Raw genomic sequence first — 19147 nt, 5'->3', positions numbered from 1 at the left:
TACTGGTTGTCGTTGATGGATTTTCTAAGTTTGTTTGCTTATATTCTACACGTAGTACAGGCGTTGAAGAGGTCGTTAAGTGTTTTGGAAATTCAGGGGACTAGTTTTGGTAATATGAACAGAATAGTGACGGATAGGGGTGCAGCGTTTATGTCCAATTTGTTTCGTGAATATTGTGAGAGAGAGAAAATACAGCATTTAATGATTGCCACAGGCGCTCCACGTGGGAATGGTCAAGTCGAAAGGATGCACAAGATAGTGGTGCCTATGTTGTCGAAATTGTGTCAGGGTAATTCCGGTAGTTGGTATAAGCATCTAGTAAAAGTACAGCAAATGATCAACAGTGTTGAGCCGCGAAGTACCAAGGTAACACCTTTCAAGATATTGACTGGGCTAGACATGCGTATAGGAATGGATCCAAAAATAAAAGAAATATTGGAAGAATCACTTATCGAAGAGTTGAACAAGGACCACGAAAAAATTAGAAAGGAAGTAGTTGAAAACATTGCACGGTTACAGCAGGAAAACAAGAAGAGTTTTGACTTAAAAAGGAAACTAGATAGACAGTATGAGGTTAATGAGCTAGTAGCTATCAAGCGTACTCAGTATGGTACTGGATTAAAGCTAAAAGGAAAGTATCTAGGGCCGTATAAGGTGGTTAGGGTAAAGAATCATGGAAGGTACGAAGTCGAGAAGATTGGGGATACTGAGGGTCCCTATAAGACCTCTACAGTTTCAGAATATATGAAACCTTGGCTAGACCCATCCGAGGCGAATGGTCCGTCAGGACAGCCGAATGTAGGAAACGAAGGAAAGAGAGAGACACGAAGCGGTCGTGTTTTCGTCGTGTCGTCGGGATAGAGCAGTAATCGGCTCTGAGAGAGCCGATAGCAAGAGAGAGAGATAGTCAGTTGTCAGTTCAGCCACGCATCAGACGTACACGCATATAATTATTCACAAACATACTTGTAAAACTTGGAGCTGTTATAATTTTAAGTCCAACATACTTATCAAATAAATGTTACTCGTTGCCATCAAGCAACTTAAACTACTACATTTATACCCGATACTCAAAATGAGTATTGTGGTATATTAGATTTGTGGTAAAAGTGGATGTGTGTAACGTCCAGAAGGAACCGTTTCCGACCCCATAAAGTATATATATTCTTGATCAGCATCAATAGCCGAGTCGATTGAGCCCTGTCTGTCTGTCCGTCCGTCCGTCTGTCCGTCCCCTTCAGCGCCTAGTGCTCAAAGACTATAAGAAAAAATGAAATTGTTTTCTTGATGCTGGCTATAATAATAATTCATAATCTTATTCAAATTCTGCAGTCTAAAAGATATGGTCATTCTCTACGATTCTACGTTTTTGGTTTTCTAATATCTTTAAAATTGTGGATGCCACAGATTTTCGTCCTTTGTGGGGGCGGAAGTGGGCGGGGCGAAGTTTTGAAATATTTTTGTAGCAGTGACATATCACAGAAGTCTGGATCCAAAACATCGTTGCTCTAGCTCTTATAGTCTTTGAGCACTAGGCGCTGAAGGGGACGGACAGACAGACAGGGCTCAATCGACTCGGCTATTGATGCTGATCAAGAATATATATACTTTATGGGGTCGGAAACGATTCCTCCTTGACGTTACACACATCCACTTTTACCACAAATCTAATATACCCCAATACTCATTTTGAGTATCGGGTATAAAAACAAAGAAGAACCAAACATAAAACTAGCAACAGGAATTGGTTATGGGACTAACAAGTTGGTTGTGGAAAGTGTGGACATACTTATCAATTACTCTACTCAAATGATGAGAAACTCCGGTGTTAGTGAGAATCTCTATCTACTCTACCCTCCCAACCTATGCTATACAGGTAACCTGACCGTATAGACCCTTGAATAACGTTAAACAGTTATCATCCCACCACTTCGATTATGCCTTTCTGAGAACGGACTCCTGAATTTAGAACATATTATGATTGTACTTCAAAATCAATATCATTATATATATATTTTAATAAATCCCTAATCATATAATTAAATTCTTGGAGAGGGGGTTTCTTAACTTCTAATTAAATTCATTTTTTTGCTGTGTCTCGATAGCTTAATATATATGTAAAGAATTGAGAAGAAATATTAGGAAAAATAAAGATTTAAAAATGACCATCATATATGGGTAACAGATTCTAAAGGGGTGAGAGGTACCAATACATTATGGTTACGGATATATAAAGGTGATATCAATAGAAAACGAGGGGGAACGTTGTGAGTTGCTGCGGAGACCGCAACTCTACAGTTATACCCGAAAGGAGTATACACGAAAAGGAGTGCGTGCGAGAGAGACAAAATCAGTCTGAGCGTGACGTCGGGTGCTGCGTAGCCAGTGCAAATTGATTTGTTTCTTTTGGCTATAAAAATGTTCTGATCTGATCCAGATTCAGCAATCTGATATATATGATCATTATCTATGATTCTGCGTTTTTAGTTTTCTCGTATCCTCAATATTGTGAATGCAACAGATTTTCGTCTTTTGTGGGGGCGGAAGGGGGTGGGGCGAAATTTTGAGATATACGTTATATAGTGAGATCTAACAGGAGTGCGGATACAAAATTTGGTTACTCTAGCCATAATAGTCTCTGAGATTTTTGAATATCCCCAGATTTTCGTCCTTTGGGGGGCGGAAGGAGGTGTGGTGAAATTTTGAAACAAACTCGTCTCGGTCCGATATATTAGGAGTGTGGATACCAAATTTGGTATCAGACTGATTTTCTGTCTCTCTCGCATGCACTCTTCATCGTGTCGCTTAATATTAGCGGCGTCTGCCGGAGGAGAGCCATACAGACTTAGTATCGGGTATAACCGTAGAGTTGCGGTGTCCGCAGCAACTCACAACGTTCCCCCTCGTTTTTATTTAATTTATGCCACATATATATTGATAGTCGGCTGGCCATTGACTACAATCGGCTGATGGCCACCGCCAGAACCTCGCGCATCGATGCGCTGCGTGTTCGCTCCTTGACCTCCTCCGACCACATCCCGTTGGTTGTAGTTGTGGTAGTCCAGTAGTAGAGCACATCTCCTTGCTGCAGTTTGTGGCTGCGGTTGCGGTACGTCCAGCGTCCGTTCCGTGCTGTGACGACGTCGGTGGCCCAGGTCTGATCCGAGAGATCGTCTATCTCCTCGTTGACCTTTCCGTGGAAGGCGAAGAGGCTGATTCCAGGCTCGTCCGGAATGGAGACCTCGAAGCCCTTTGGCGAGTTGACATTGACGGTGGCCTTGGGCACACTGTACGCCCCACTGCGACCCAGCCAGAGGGCCACGCTGAGAAGTAGAAGCAGATGCTGATAACTGGATTCCGTCTAGCGCTGATACGCGGCTTTTGTACGGAGAGCCCTAGTGCTTATCTCGTTTTAGTTTTGGGTTTTCCATCAAGAAAAAGCGGTGTATAACCCGCAGGATGCATTTGCATCCCCCTCGTTCCAAAAGAGAGATACTTTCGTGTGCGCCCCAAAGTATGCGATACAAATATTTGCACAGTAATATTTCTTGGGCCCTGATCACGCTCCTGTCTCCTCTCGGCTGCGGTTGGCGTTTGCAAGTGAAGTCCTTTGTGCGATAATATGGGAGTACTCACAAGAATCTATGCGGCTAAGTTCGGTTCTGCTGTTCTGCTGGCAGTCCGGCCACCGGCCACAGTATTTTCAGCTGCAAATATGCTGTCGGCATTCCTGTGGCCTGCGTCGCATGAAGCAGACAAAGGCATGAGGTGGGGCATCATACTTAAATGACTATTAAATGATCTTCCATTGAACGACAGTCCCAAGAATATACTAGAATTATTATATGATAAATTATCTATATATTAGGTTTAGTATTTTCGTCCCCTCTTCTCTTTCTCCTTGGTTATCCTCCACTGACCCACACTGACTCGTAGCTAAAGCGGCTTAGACCCCATCTCCATCTGTCCCTCCCCCCTCCCACTGTCCGATAACCAGATGCTAGTTAATTCGTAATTGCTCTGCCATTTGTCAGGCCAAAAACCACTCCGCGGGGTCCCCGAAACAACATTAAAAGCGGGAAAAAGCACAATATCAACTTTTCCCATTTTCCCACAGGGAGAGAGTGAGTGGAGAGCGGGTGCTGGTGTGAGTGGGGGGAAAAACAAGCAAAGTCAAGCCACAGCAAACCGAAACTAAATAGCTGGACATTTATACGAGCCATCCATCTATCCGGGATTCCCCGCTCAATCTATTCATTCAGTCATTCGGTCATTCATTCACTCACTCACTCATCCATCCATCCATCCATCCACCCATTGCTATGCGGGTCCATCCATTCATCGCCCATCGCCCATTCCATCGCCATTCCATTCCCGAAATGTTTTTAGAGGCACTGTTTCTCTGCCTCTGATTTATAAGCTGTATGCCGCTGACCACTTGATTGCGTAGTCTCTTCTTCTCCTTCTATCTAGTGTGTGTGTGTGTATGTGTGTTTGTAATTTATTTACGTTAACACGCGCACTGGCCCAAGAGCACCTAAAACTACTACAATCCGCCGGCCCAGAGCCGGGCAAGGCTCAAAAGAAGAGCTTTTCCCATTTTCATTTATTTTAAATGGCATAGAAAATTGCAAGCTGACATTTCTGTAGTGCCTGCCCAAAGTGTCCGACCGTCCGGAGAATCTCTATTGCTATGTGGCATGTGCACACAGCCGGAAATTCATTCGGGAAACGTCGTATCTGGTGGGTACGGGTACGGTAGAACGCAGTAAGGGTATGGTCTACTGATTACCATGAAATTACATTGTTTCGCACTTAAAAACGTGTTGGTCAGTGTACATTTTCGGCGGTCCAATCGGAGGCCAGGACTTTACCTCGCTTTCCCTTTTTGCTTAATTAAGTGGCCTTCCTTCATTTTTTTCGTATGCCCTTTTTAAAAATCGCCCTCTTGGGCAAGCCTCAACGGAAGAGTGATGTTTCTATGCAAACAAGTCTTTCAATGCTAACTATATCCGGATGAAACTTAGCATAGACCATAGACTAGGATATAATCCCTACATCACATTAGTCTTTGGAGGAAAAACTTGTTTATTTCCAAGGATAAACGAATCGCAACCATGGAAGCTTTAAATATATGTCGGAGATTATGAAATAATTCCAGTATTTTTAAATAAAATAAGTAATCGACTTACAATAAAATTAGTTACTACGATAGCTGTATCGATATATTCAATGATATACAATGTTGCTGAGAGCATAGTCTGAGCGAGAGAGAGAGCGTCTCAGATGAGCATGTTGCTAGTGTTGTTGTGGAGAGTCAGTCGAGATTGGACTACGAAAAGAACGCGACGCAAGTGACTTGCTGTGCTACAGCGGTGATACAAAATGGCGGATGAAAATCAAGAGAACGATGTGCCGCATCAGGGTCTTCATGTTCCGACATCAGAAGTGGGATCGGCCTCGCCATCAGACCACTCTGACAAATACTGGCGTACACTTCTCGAGGCCCAGAACCGAAATTTCATGGAGCTTATTAAATCAATGCAGGCATCAAAAAATTCGGATGAAAAAGCCAAAGTTGTAACCTTGCCAAAGTACAACCCCGACGCTGTAGGTGCAGATGCCGCTGCTTGGTGCAAAACGGTGGATATAATCATGGCAGAGAATCCGCTAGAGGGCAGCGCACTTGTGATGGCACTCAGTGACTCGCTGGAGGGAGGAGTATCACAGTGGCTATCACAGATCTGTTACACAGGAATCAAATGGCCTGCGTTTCGAGATCTATTTGTTCAGCGCTACGAAGGAATAGAGACGCCGGCAGCCATTTTGCTAAACATCTTCAATGGCAGCCCGAAGCCGAGCGAGTGTTTGTCGGTATATGGCAGCCGCTTGGTGACGTCACTGCTATCAAAATGGAAAATGATGACTCTGGAGGAAATGGCAGTGTCTGTTGTGCTTGCTCATACGTCTAAAATAGACAACAGACTGCAGCGCTTGATATTCACCACCAATATCAAAACACGTAGCGAATTGGAGCAGCAGTTGCGAGCGTTTGCGTTGGGTAAACGGAGTGATCAGTATACGGCAGATCAAGGTCATGGCACTGAACGAAAGAAGCAAAAATTGACATCGCATATACGGTGCCATTCTTGTGGCAAAGTTGGAAACAAAATTGCAGAGTGCCGAAACAGGAGAGCTGGAGAGTGGAATGCGTTCAAGGGTCATCAGACGCACGGCAACACGTCACAGGGCAAGGAACGAGCAGCAGTGACATGTTTTAAGTGTGGCAGCCCTGGACATATTGCGTCTGTATGTACGAAAGGTACCTCAGCGTCAAGTAATAGCAGCACATACGAGAAGCGGGTAGATGTCTGTACCGTGATGGAGCCGAGAGGAACCCTGTATCAGTTTGGTGAGCCCGTTCCATTCTTCTTTGACTCAGGTGCTCATTATTGAAAGAAAAACTGGCTGAAAAGTTTGCAGGCAAGAGATTGAACAATAAGTTAGTTTTAAAAGGAATTGGGGAAAATTCTATATCATGTAATTTGCAAATCTTATCAACAGTCAAAATTTGTGAATATTCCGTAGAAATCTTATTTCACGTGATAATGAATGAATGTATAAAGCATGATGTGTTAATCGGCCGCGAATTTCTGAGTCAGGGTTTTAATGTTTCCATAGATGCCAACAAATTTGAGATATATAAGATCAAAACTGTCAACACGCTGTCCGACATTGCCAACGTGGATTTTGCAATGCTCATAAATAATGATCCAGAGTTGCATGACTCAGACAAGGCCAAACTAGTCAAATTATTGGAGCCATACGCGCACAGATTCATAAAGGGTATCCCAAATTGTCGAGTAACAACTGGTGAGCTAGAAATCCGTTTGATGGATGCAAATAAAACTGTAATGAGGCGTCCGTATAGACTTAGCTCAGAAGAGAAAACATTAGTGAGAGGCAAAATACAGGAACTCATAGCGACTGATGTCATCCGCCCGAGCTGTTCCCCATTCGCCAGTCCAATGCTGCTAGTAAAGAAGAAAGACGGAAATGACCGACTGTGTGTAGATTATAGAGAATTGAACGCGAATACGATTGCGGATAAGTACCCGCTGCCCTTGATATCTGACGACCAGATCAACAGACTGCGTGGCAGCAAATTCTTTTCAAGCTTGGATATGGCGAGTGGTTTCTATCAGGTACCCATACATTCGGACTCGATAGAACGCACAGCATTTGTAACACCTGAGGGTCAGTACGAGTTTCTGTCCATGCCGTTTGGCCTGAAAAACGCATCATCTGTTTTTCAACGAGCAATAACACGAGCTTTGGGAGAACTGGCCTATTCGTATGCCATAGTTTACATCGATGATGTTCTGGTTGTTGCTGGCACGAGGGAGGAGGCGTATGAAAGACTTGAAAAGGTGTTGAACGTACTAATTGAGGCCGGATTCTCATTTAATATAGCCAAGTGTACATTTCTGAAACCAAGCGTAGAATATCTGTGGTTCAAAGTTGAAAATGGCGAATTAAGGCCGAATCCGCGTAAGATAGAAGCGTTGGCTGCTATGTCGCCACCACAATCTGTGACCCAACTGAGACAGTTTATAGGGTTGTCATCCTACTTTCGGCAATTTGTTCCCAGATTCTCCGAGGAAATTAAGCCATTATATTTTCTTACCTCTAAGAACAGCAAATTTGAGTGGGAACCAAAACATGAACAGGTGCGACAGAAAATTATATCAACGCTAGTTAGCGACTCCGTTCTGATAATCTTCGATCCACAATACCCTGTTGAGTTGCATACCGATGCTAGTTCGATTGGCTATGGCGCCATATTGATGCACAAGGTAAATGGCAAACTGAGAGTGATTGAATATTACAGCAAATGCACTACAGCAGCCGAATCAAAATACCACTCGTATGAGCTGGAAACACTAGCCGTGTTTAATGCCGTTAAACATTTTCGCCATTTCCTGCATGGCCGTGCTTTTGTAGTGTACACCGATTGCAATTCCTTAAAAGCTAGCCGCCATAAGATAGATTTGTCGCCTCGGGTACATCGCTGGTGGGCTTATCTGCAATCATTTGATTTTAATGTGGAGTATAGAAAAGGAAATCATATGGCACATGTTGACTTTCTTTCACGCAATCCATTGTCGGTTGAAAAACGTGCGAGTGCTGCGAATATAAATGAATTTCGTGTAGAACTAGCGGAAATAACGGATAATTGGCTCCTAGCAGAACAGCAGCGAGATCAAGAGTTAGCAGACGTAGTTTCGAAATTGCAAAATAATGAATTACAGGATGAGATTGCAAGGACATATGAATTGAGAGCGGGTATGCTGTATAGGAAAATACAAAGAGATGGTCGAACCAGGTGCCTACCTGTAATACCTAGGGCGTTCAGATGGTCAGTCATCAATCACGTACATTTATAATGCATTTGGGCTGGGAGAAGACTTTAGATAAGGTTTACACACAGTATTGGTTTGAAAATATGTCAAAATATGTGAGAAAGTTTGTGGAAAATTGCATTACATGTAAATTGGCAAAGCCGGCCACGGGCAAAACACAAATAGAACTGCATTCCATACCTAAGATCGATATACCATGGCATACGGTACACATCGATAGCAGCGGCAAGCTCAGTGGCAAGAATGACCTCAAAGAATACGTGATAGTGCAAGTCGATGCATTCACCAAGTACGTGTATCCTTATCACACTTTGAATCTCGATACAGACAGCTGCATTGAGGCAGTGAAATCTGCCATATCCTTATTTGGTGTTCCCAATCGGATAATCGCAGATCAGGGCCTTAGTTTTGCGAGTAGTGATTTCCGACAGTTTTGCTCTGCACAAAAGATTGATTTTCATCTAATAGCAACTGGCGCTAGTCGTGCGAATGGACAGGTAGAGCGCGTTATGAGTACCATGAAGGCAATGTTGACGGCTGTGGAAACAAGTAAACGATCTTGGCAGGATGCGTTGAAAGATGTTCAGTTGGCTTTGAATTGTACAACGAATCGAGTCACTAAGGCTAGTCCATTGGAAATGTTGATTGGGAAAGAGGCAAGGCCATTGGGTATGATGCCATTGATAGAAGAAGAAAAGGTAGATGTAGAAGGTGTCAGAACTCGAGCGCGACGAAACATGATAGAAAATGCAGAATATGACAAACAAAGATTTGATAAAAATAAGGCCAAAATTGTGAGATTTGGCGTAGGCGACCATGTCTTGCTCAAGTGTGAGGAACGTCACCAAACGAAGTTGGATCCTAAATTTAAAGGTCCATTTGCGATAATTGAAGTTCTTGAAGGTGATCGATAAATGTTAAAATCTTTATCAAGTAAGAGAACATTTAAGTATGCTCATGAACAATTACGAGCTATGCCAAGTGAGCTAGTTGCGGCTGAAGTGGTTCACCTGCTAGAGGGCATGGATGATGAAGAAGTACCGGCACCAGTGGGTGTGTTGAGATGAATCATACACGAAGGCTACGACTGCACCACGATGGTCAACCGATGGCACAAGTGTGGGCTAAGAGAGTCCAACATGGCGTGCGGCGCGGTTGATGTCGCGTGGCAGGGGTCATGAGGGTCTAGAGAGAGACCAGGACGCAAAATGTGCGTGAGAGCGTTGTATTGAGACAGCAAGAGCCTGAGAACGTGGTATGAAGGATATGTGAGTGACAATCATGACAGAAGAGTGAGAGTGTGATGGTGCGATGGTACAATGGTACTATAGATGTAAACGAAACAAGAATTTAAGAGCACCATTGAAAAGAAGAGAATGTGGCTTTGGTATATTGTAAGAATTAAAAGATAAATATTGAAGAATAAGTTTAAATTGAAATGAGCAATTGAAAATTGGAATTGATTGGAAAATAAGTTTAAGTTGAAATAAGCAATTGATTAAAAACAAATGAAAGCGAATGTAAATAAAATGTTAAGTTACTTGAGCAAGGGATGGACTACTATGTATTTTGTCGTTAATTGGTATGGCCTGGCCCACGAGGACGTGTGAGCGTCAGGAAGGCCGTGTCGGAGATTAGGAAATAATTCCTGTATTTTTAAATAAAATAAGTAATCGACTTACAATAAAATTAGTTACTACGATAGCTGTATCGATATATTCAATGATATACAATGTTGCTGAGAGCATAGTCTGAGCGAGAGAGAGAGCGTCTCAGATGAGCATGCTGCTAGTGTTGTTGTGGAGAGTCAGTCGAGATTGGACTACGAAAAGAACGCGACGCCAGTGACTTGCTGTGCTACAGCGGTGATACAAAATGGCGGATGAAAATCAAGAGAACGATGTGCCGCATCAGGGTCTTCATGTTCCGACATATACATATATGTATATACCCTTGTTCAGGCCAGCCGTAAACAATTTCCGCGCACTGTGCCAACTCCGTGCGCCCCGGTCCCAACTCGCTCTCGCGCGCTCGGAGGGGCGCTCGGATCCACAATCCACGATCCACACGGCGCTCACGGCAGAAAAAGCACCATAAGGCAGAGAGTTAAGCAGTTACGATTTCACCCCCGCTTCAGACGGCCGATCTACCGCGCGACCGTCCAACCAAATACACACACATAATTATATATATACCACTAAACATAACGGTTTTCATTTCTTATGACGGCTACAGCAATTGCGTTGTGGGAGAGTTGAGCTTCGATGCGCCCCACTACAAACATTGGTCCTTCGAGCCGGATCTTCGCCTTCCCCATAAGGAGAAGCTCACCCCAGCCAGCATCGGCGGATCGCTCCAAGTTCAAGATAAGTACTCTTCGATTGTGCCTAACAACAGTGCAGTGATTTTGTGCGAGTTTTCCATCCCAGTCCGAGTTCCCGTGGCATATGTACATGCATGTGTATGTATTTATTTCTCGCTCTAGCTCCAAATTAAACCATACTTCGTTCTGCCAACGGTTGTGGCTTCCTACTTCTCCAAAGGTTTAATTTGATCCGAGCTAACTCCTGCGTTCAGCTTCCGATCCAGTGTAAATAATATTTTTACCTCTCCAGCTACCAGCTGAGCTTTCGTTGCTAACATACATACATACATACATGTATTTACACATCGCAACGCAATCCAATCGGCTGGCAACAAACATAAAGGCATATTCTTGCAATTATTTTTGTGGTTTATTCCGTGCATGCTCAACGTTCCATAGTTTGTCGGTTTTATAAGGAAATAAAATAACAAATCACTGCGCCTCCTTATTTAACTAATTATACTACCAACAAAATAACGATCCATATATACTGCACATACATATGTACATATGTATTTATCTTACATATCTATACGTACGCATTTTAAATTAGCATATTCTTGCACATCTATGTATATAACATACATATTGTATATAAAACGGTTATCCACCGTTTTACCCGTTGTTTGACATCTCTTCAACCCAAGACGCGGTACATAGCACTTACAGCCATACATACACACATACAAGCAGCAGCAGCGGTGCATTCTTTTCGTTTTTCTTTTCGCTTTCGCTTCTCCACCGTTTGCCTGCGTTGTAGTTGTTGGGAGAATATTTTTCGGTGCCGCGCTTGACTGTAACGGAACGCCAAGTGACGCGCTACCCTGCATTTCGAGAGTATATTGTTTTCAACCGTAGTTCAATCGTAGTATTTATATCTATATATTCCGGCCACGGTGTACTTTTTTCATAATTTAAATACTCGCAATAAATTCCACCAAAACCACATATCCACGGTTCGTAGTTCTGAAATTCCACGTCGCCTTTTCCGCTCACCTACCTTTGCGACTCTACTACGCGTTATCGCAGATCCATCAGCAAAACATGCCCACTGTTGAGAAGAAACCTCGCAAGAAGTTTAAGCGGGTGAGTTCGCTGAGTTTGACCCATCCACCCAGCTCCAACGGCTCAGCCACTACGCCCACATCTTCCCGTCCGGCCCCAGCTGAGCGAGGTCCGACCACGTCCAGGGCTCACGCACCACATGCCTTCGAGGATTTGTTGCTCCCCTCGGGAGTCCCTCTCACGGCTCCTAGCACTATGGCCGCCAGTTCCGCACGGTCTAAGTTTGCCTTGGCCGCAAGCAGACTGACCCGCTTCGACCAGAAGCTCAGTGCTCCAGATGCTAGCACACCAACCCGCTCGCTCTCCCAAGTCCATCGAGAACAACTCCGAAGCCTGTGGGCAAAGGTGGACGCGGAGTTCGCGGCCTGTTCGGTGACGATGGCGGAAGAGGATCCAGAGGGTGTAGCTTATGTCCAAGAGATGTACGATGACTGCTACGCGGTCTTCGCGCAATGCCTGGCCGAACTGAACGATCAGCTCGAGCCCCCGACTATCCCTCACACGCCGCAACTGGCCGTTCAAGTGCCGACTTCCGGCGGTTGCCGCCTCCCTCCATGTGACACTGAAGTTTTCAGTGGGGTATCCCACAGCAGTATCCCACGTTCCGAGACCTGTTCACCGCCATCTACATAGAAAACCCAAGGTTGGCTCCAGTGGAAAAACTGTTCCACCTCAACAAAAAGACCAGCGGTGAAGCCCACGACATAGTGGCACAGGCTCCACTTACGAACGAGGGTTTCGCGTCCGCATGGAACGCCCTTCGTGAGCGTTTCCAAAACAAGAGGCTGATACTCAAGGCCCAGCTGAAGATCCTTTTCAGTCTGCCCCAAATCCGTACCGAGTCAGCAGCAGCGCTAAAAGAGCTCACGACACTCACCCATTCCGAGGTCTCAACAGACAGCGTTTTCGCTGACGGAGTTTTAGTGTACCTCATTTCTGCTAAGCTGCCAAAGACGCCCTTAGAGCTTTGGGAGCAATCCGTGACGCACAAGTCCGAAATTCCTACCTGGCACGCCATGGACAAGTTCCTGGCGGAGCGGTACCTGTCTCTCGAAGTGACCGAGGACGACCATCCAGGCATGGAGACTCAGGCCCACTCCAGGGCTAGCATACGCACTGCAGACAATTCGAGAAGCAATCCGTTTCGGTCTCAAGGAAGTCCTTATCCTAGGAGTGCCCACTCGTTCGAGATCACAGTGAATCAAACGAGGAGCACGTGTGATCTCTGCTCCAAAGAGTATCATCCAATCCGGTTATGCCCTTACTTCCTTCAAATGCCCGCTGGCGCCCGCTCCGACTACATTAAGCAAAAGCAGCTTTGTTTGAACTGCTTTGCAAGGGGCCACCAGATACGAGCATGCCAAAGCGCCCACAATTGCATAATTTGTGGAGACCGGCACCATACGCTTCTGCACCGTAGCAATCCAGCAAACTCCAGCGAGGCGATTTCCACAAGGGCACAAAATTCCTCAGCGTGGCCCGAGCTACATCTACGAGTACCAAGGGTACAAAATCCAAGTTCGTCCGAAGCCCAGCCAAACGTTCAGTCAGATTTCGCCTCCGGCACGAGACGGCTGTCCTCCTAGGCACGGCCATCGTTAATATTTGCCACCTGGGAAAAACTTTCCACGCCCGCGCTCTGATCGACTCTGGCTCAGAGGCGACGTTCATTACAGAACGTCTTGTGGACATGATCAAATTGCCATTCCAACGTATCCAGGCACAGGTCTCCGGCCTAAATAATGCCGTATCCGCTCAGTCAAAGAAGCTCTGCAGTTTTTCCATCCGTTCTCCGACTAAGCCGGGCTTACAACTAAATGCCACAGCCTACGTTATTCCGGAATTGGCCGCGAATATTCCATCGCATCCGATCTCGCAAGGGTTCTTGAGAGACCTGCCGAACCTCTCATGGGCGGATCCGACCTTCTATGAGAGTTCACAAATAGATATCCTGATTCGAGCGGATATCCTTCTGTCCATTCAGTTAAGTGGCTCACTGACCAACATCTGTGGCTCTCTCCTCGGGCAGGAGACCATTTTCGGCTGGGTACTCACAGGTCCTGTGCCTCAGGTGATGAATCAAATCTCATCGTTCTCGAGTCAAATTTCCAGACGACCTATCACACTGGTAGAAGACTCGGGGTCTTTTTACGACAGCAATTTCCTTCCAGCTCGAACGGTCTCCTGACCGACGGAAATATTTCCAAAATATGCACTGTATGAAAGCACCTGAACTCGAAGGTGAATCCGTCCTTAGATCAACATAGCCTCACCAGACTATGTAACCGGGCGGCAATTTGCAATGTCTTAAATGTGCCTCTCACCCGTTCCAAGATCGTTACTAATGTGTCTTCGACGCCTTTATTTCAATTTAGTTCTCCGCACCCAGATATGGCCCCACGTCCCCGCGCCAACCGCACCAGGGAGAACCGACGTGCTCGGGAAATTGGCTCCTACCGTTGCCGGATCTGCCAAGGAGTCCATCCGCTACGGACCTACCACCAATTTCTTCTCCTGAGCCCCGAAGAGAAACTCCGAGCTGTCCTTATCAACCAGTATTGCGGGAACTGCCTGGCTCACCAACACTCCGGCAAAAACAACCACACGCTACTCCACGTACCCACGTCTCGTCGTCCGGCCCGCTCAGCCTCGGGAGCATCGTCGCCATCTAAATCGAACCATGCAAAACGCCGCCCTCGTCGTCCAGCCCGCTCAGCCGCGACTGTACCGTCGCCATCTACATCGGCTCACGACGAACGACACACTCGTCTCCCCGCGAGCCACCCCGTCGTAGGAACCACGGCGCCATCTGCAATCATTTGATTTTAGTGTGGAGTATAGAAAAGGAAATCATATGGCACATGTTGACTTTCTTTCACGCAGTCCATTGTCTGTTGAAAAACGTGCGAATGCTGTGAATATAAATGAATTTCGTGTAGAACTAGCGGAAATAACGGATAATTGGCTCCTAGCAGAACAGCAGCGAGATCAAGAGTTAGCAGACGTAGTTTCGAAATTGCAAAATAATGAATTACAGGATGAGATTGCAAGGACATATGAATTGAGAGCGGGTATGCTGTATAGGAAAATACAAAGAGATGGTCGAACCAGGTGCCTACCTGTAATACCTAGGGCGTTCAGATGGTCAGTCATCAATCACGTACACGTACACAGTATTGGTTTGAAAATATGTCAAAATATGTGAGAAAGTTTGTGGAAAATTGCATTACATGTAAATTGGCAAAACCGGCCACGGGCAAAACACAAATAGAACTGCATTCCATACCTAAGATCGATATACCATGGCATACGGTACACATCGATATCAGCGGCAAGCTCAGTGGCAAGAATGACCTCAAAGAATACGTGATAGTGCAAGTCGATGCATTCACCAAGTACGTGTATCCTTATCACACTTTGAATCTCGATACAGACAGCTGCATTGAGGCAGTGAAATCTGCCATATCCTTATTTGGTGTTCCCAATCGGATAATCGCAGATCAGGGCCGTAGTTTTGCGAGTAGTGATTTCCGACAGTTTTGCTCTGCACAAAAGATTGATTTTCATCTAATAGCAACTGGCGCTAGTCGTGCGAATGGACAGGTAGAGCGCGTTATGAGTACCATGAAGGCAATGTTGACGGCTGTGGAAACAAGTAAACGATCTTGGCAGGATGCGTTGAAAGATGTTCAGTTGGCTTTGAAATGTACAACGAATCGAGTCACTAAGGCTAGTCCATTGGAAATGTTGATTGGGAAAGAGGCAAGGCCATTGGGTATGATGCCATTGATAGAAGAAGAAAAGGTAGATGTAGAAGGTGTCAGAACTCGAGCGCGACGAAACATGATAGAAAATGCAGAATATGACAAGCAAAGATTTGATAAAAATAAGGCCAAAATTGTGAGATTTGGCGTAGGCGACCATGTCTTGCTCAAGTGTGAGGAACGTCACCAAACGAAGTTGGATCTTAAATTTAAAGGTCCATTTGCGATAATTGAAGTTCTTGAAGGTGATCGATATATGTTAAAATCTTTATCAAGTAAGAGAACATTTAAGTATGCTCATGAACAATTACGAGCTATGCCAAGTGAGCTAGTTGCGGCTGAAGTGGATCACCTGCTAGAGGGCATGGATGATGAAGAAGTACCGGCACCAGTGGGTGTGTTGAGATGAATCATACACGAAGGCTACGACTGCACCACGATGGTCAACCGATGGCACAAGTGTGGGCTAAGAGAGTTCAACATGGCGTGCGGCGCGGTTGATGTCGCGTGGCAGGGGTCATGAGGGTCTAGAGAGAGACCAGGACGCAAAATGTGCGTGAGAGCGTTGTATTGAGACAGCAAGAGCCTGAGAACGTGGTATGAAGGATATGTGAGTGACAATCATGACAGAAGAGTGAGAGTGTGATGGTGCGATGGTACAATGGTACTATAGATGTAAACGAAACAAGAATTTAAGAGCACCATTGAAAAGAAGAGAATGTGGCTTTGGTATATTGTAAGAATTAAAAGATAAATATTGAAGAATAAGTTTAAATTGAAATGAGCAATTGAAAATTGGAGTTGATTGGAAAATAAGTTTAAGTTGAAATAAGCAATTGATTAAAAACAAATGAAAGCGAATGTAAATAAAATGTTAAGTTACTTGAGCAAGGGATGGACTACTATGTATTTTGTCGTTAATTGGTATGGCCTGGCCCACGAGGACGTGTGAGCGTCAGGAAGGCCGTGTCGGAGATTATGAAATAATTCCTGTATTTTTAAATAAAATAAGTAATCGACTTACAATAAAATTAGTTACTACGATAGCTGTATCGATATATTCAATGATATACAATGTTGCTGAGAGCATAGTCTGAGCGAGAGAGAGAGAGCGTCTCAGATGAGCATGTTGCTAGTGTTGTTGTGGAGAGTCAGTCGAGATTGGACTACGAAAAGAACGCGACGCCAGTGACTTGCTGTGCTACAGCGGTGATACAAAATGGCGGATGAAAATCAAGAGAACGATGTGCCGCATCAGGGTCTTCATGTTCCGACATATACATATATGTATATACCCTTAAAGATCTACATAAATGCATGAACATTTAAATACATATATACATTTATATATATTATATGTAGATATTAGCCAAAAAAGATCGGAAATCAAAGAATCAAAAAATACTAGAGAGTATCCCAACGTTCGTCGCCTGAAACTATCGCATTTATCTCTTTTTATACCCGATACCGATACCCGTCCGTCCGTCTGTCCGTCTGTCCGTCCCCTTCAGCGCCTAGTGCTCAAAGACTATAAGAGCTAGAGCAACGATGTTTTGGATCCAGACTTCTGTGATATGTCACTGCTTTAAAAATATTTCAAAACTTCGCCCCGCCCACTTCCGCCCCCACAAAGGACGAAAATCTATGCATCCACATTTTTAAAGATACGATAAAACCAAAAACGCAGAATCGTAGAAGATGACAATATCTCCTAAAGTGCAAAATCTGAACCAGATCGTATAATTATTATAGCCAGATTCAAGAAAACAATTTAATTCTTTCTCGCTCTGTCTCTCTCTAACGCACAGGTTTCATGGTCGGTTTTGCCAATTGCAAAATATGAGTTCAAGGATCTCAGAACCCATAAGAGCTAGAGCAACCAAATTTGGTATCCACACTCCTGTGATATCTGACCTTGACCGTTTTGTGTGAAAATATTGCAGATTCGAGAAAACTGAAAACGCAGAATCATAGATAACGACCATATCTATCAGATTGCTGAATCTGGATCAGATCAGACAATTTTTATAGCCAAAACCAACAAATCAATTTGCACTGGCTACGCAGCGCCCGACGTCACGCTCAGACTGATTTTCTGTCTCTCTCGTACGCACTCTTTGTCGTGTATTAGCGGCGTCTGCCGGAGGAGAGCCATACTGACTAAGTATCGGGTATAAATGTAGAGTTGCGGTGTCCGCAGCAACTCACAACGTTCCCCCTCGTTTTATTTGTATTAACAGATAAAAATGCAAAAAAGGACAAAAATATCAGTTTTTGACCTTTTTCCCTTTTCAGATCCATTAAGCTACGGTTGCTCTATGATTTCGTCGGGAAATCACACTGGAAAAGTCCAATATATTCCTGTAAAGTGTCAAAACACTTTATATATTATATTATAACACGGACAGAGAAAGTTCTCTTTAAGGCTATACAATAAATAAGTTGAATCAGAGAACAAAAGTTGCATTTCAGTCCTTAAACTTGCAGATATCCGTTCAATTATGCTTGAAATTGTTAAATAAATTGTATTTATATTCTTTTTTACTCTTATTTGACAATTAAAAGCCGATTAAACGTATGAAGGAGCCTAACAACTTACTTGCAATTGAATTTTACAAAATAATCTGCGCTAATGGGATTTTAATTTTGTAAAATATTTAATTATAATCTGTCTTCTAGAATTCCATTAATAGCATAATTTTTTGAAAAAATATCATTATGCACAGCCTGCTTCTTTGTAGGAAGGGGATGGGGATGTGGTTGGGGCTGTGGATGGAGTGTGGGTGTGGGTCTGGATATCCTTCAGACACAGTCTCTGCTTACCCATCTCCATTTCTCTATAATCAATTTTACTTTGGCGCTGAAAATGCAAACAACTAGACAGCCGCCTGCCACATCCCATCCTGCCACGCAGACACACAGACACATCACGCAGACACACATCTCTGTTGACGGGTGGAAGTGTAAGGAGGAGAGTAAGCAATAAGCCAAGCCAGGATCTATCCAAGCATGGGTACTCCTGTCATGGCTTACACATACGAAGCCACTGAGAGGACTCTTCTCCGGCTCCGTCTCCTGCTCATGGACTAGAATATTGGAACCGCAACCATTTCGCATGTAGCGGAATCCTCGTAGCACATAAACCCGGAGCCAGTCCTCCGTGCTTCTTTGGTAGCACCGACAGCGCACATATTTAAAGAGCAAACGTTTATCTAAGTTGTACCGTTGCGGTTTCCGTTGACATTCAAATGCGGAAGCACCTGTCGCCCCGCAGCCACAGGGGTAGCTTCACAGACAGGCGAATGCAAAATGGGGAATGGGGAATGGCGACTGGCGGCTGTAAGATGTTCGTGGCAGGATGGATGGGGAGGCAGTCGGCATTCACTTCCGATTTCACACGCACACGAGCAGTCACTGAATGTACAATCACATAGAGTATGGCAATAGAGGGCTGACAGTAGAATACCTCCTGCCACATACGAACCACTTCCTCGAACCCTCCTCTAAACCCGCGCTGGTGCGTGCAATGG

At 44.5% G+C, this 19147-nt stretch overlaps 1 pseudogene; it reads right to left on the bottom strand.

Moving 5' to 3' along the window:
• Nucleotides 1–2912: 2912 nt before the first annotated feature.
• LOC117193005 lies at nucleotides 2913–18734 on the bottom strand (annotated as a pseudogene).
• Nucleotides 18735–19147: the final 413 nt, after the last annotated feature.

The sequence above is a fragment of the Drosophila miranda genome (assembly GCF_003369915.1).
Source record: "Drosophila miranda strain MSH22 chromosome Y unlocalized genomic scaffold, D.miranda_PacBio2.1 Contig_Y2_pilon, whole genome shotgun sequence".
Taxonomy (NCBI): domain Eukaryota; kingdom Metazoa; phylum Arthropoda; class Insecta; order Diptera; family Drosophilidae; genus Drosophila; species Drosophila miranda.
This window is presented reverse-complemented; position numbering and strand designations above follow the sequence as displayed.